Below are 1,787 nucleotides of genomic sequence, written 5' to 3'. Positions count from 1 at the left end.
AGGATGATAGACTAAAAAATAAATGTCTAGAAAAATGACTCTCTTGCAGAAATTTACGAAAATCTACAAGGCAAATTTAAGAGAAAGCTTCGTTGACAGCAAAAACTAAAAGATATTATCACATATTCATTGTCTGTACTATTTCCATCCAAGCCGTTCCAACGTGTTGATATTGGTATTGATGGCGGCAATTGTGTATAGGTATTCTTAATGACAACTGTGTTGATATTGGTATTAATTATGCAGGTATTAATTTTCAAAACTGTTTGATATTGGTAGAGATAATGCAGGTATTAATATTTACAACTGTGTTGATATTGGGAGAGATAAGTAGTAGTAGTAAGCTTCGCAGTCCGAATGACGCTTGCTGAGAATGGTTTGATTCAGTCATGGTCGGTAAGTATAGCTGCTCTCTCCATCCATGTTGTTAATTGTTTCCATTGGTCCCTGTCCTGGGCCAGGGTTTTGAGGATGTCAAGATCTTTGTTGTGACTTTAGTACAGAGGGCACTGTAGTATTTCCTAGTTCTACAGGGATTAATTCGGCCTCATCTGAATCCAGAAATTTCTGATATGTAGAGAGGTCCTGGTTCAGGGTAGTTACCATTGATGTTGGTGGTCTCCCTACATATTTGTTGCCATGAAGGAAATATTCTGTCACTGCAGTTTGGGCTGGGATGTTATTTTTTCGGTGTAAGATGTGACCAAATAACCTCCATCGCTATTCTTTTATTATTGTACTCAGGCGTTGCACCCTGGTTTTGTCATAGTGATCAGTATTTGTAATTGTCTTTGGCCAATAGATTCCGATTACGCGACGTAATTGTTTGCAGTGGTATGAATCGAGACTTTCTAAGTTCTTTTTTATGAGGCCCCAGGTTCCACAATTATATGTTAATATCGGAATAATCAGTGCCTCGTAAATCTGTATTCGTTTATTCTTACTGATTATGTTATTTCTATTGCATAACTTTTGGAGTTTGTTGAATGCATTGGTGGCCAGCTGCTTTCGTTTTCTGATGTCTTCATTTTCGTTGATCAAATTGCCTAGTTTACGTACACTTTTCCATTCATTTAAATTTCTGTTGATTTTTTTTTATATTCTGTTTTGGATTGATTCACTTTCAGTTTCCATGCTTCTAGGGTAGTTGATATTATTGGCAAGTATATTTTCGCTTGATGTTCTGATTCAAAGATTAGGTCTGTAGCGTCTGCGTATATCAATTCACGAGTGTTCTTCTTTATTGGTGGTAATTTTGGTCTTAGATATTTCATGGCCGATTCGAGGATATCGTGAATATAATTAGACTCTAGCTGTCTCCTGGAGGGGATCCAATTGAGGTTGATATTGTTGTTAATTCTATGCCGGATTCATATTGTAATGCAGTATTTGATAATAGATATCTTATGAGCTTTACGTGATCTTTGTCCAAGAATGAGTCAAGGATTGATAACAGTTTGTTTCTGCATATAGTGTCGAAAGCTGAACTCATATCGATTCCAATTATGATAAATTCTTCCTTATATTTCTCCTTTCTGGCTTTTAGCAATCGATGGGCCCATACTATGTCTACAGTGCTTCTATCTCTTCTAAACCCACTTTTTGAATGTGAAAGATATTCCTCTACCTTTTCTCTAATTCTGTTGAGCGTGATTGTGCTTTAATCTTTTCTTAGCGTGGATAAATAAGCGATTGGTTGTAAATTTTCTAAAGGGCCTTACTTTTTATTGGGTTTGTTTAGCAGAATGAGTTTTCCACTTCCATGATTGAGAACTTGTTTAGTCTTA

The sequence above is a fragment of the Berghia stephanieae genome, chromosome 14, assembly GCF_034508935.2.
Source record: "Berghia stephanieae isolate SIO BIC M18660-M18661 chromosome 14, UCSD_Bste_1.3, whole genome shotgun sequence".
Lineage (NCBI taxonomy): Eukaryota > Metazoa > Mollusca > Gastropoda > Nudibranchia > Aeolidiidae > Berghia > Berghia stephanieae.
Note: the sequence above shows the minus strand (reverse complement) of the source record.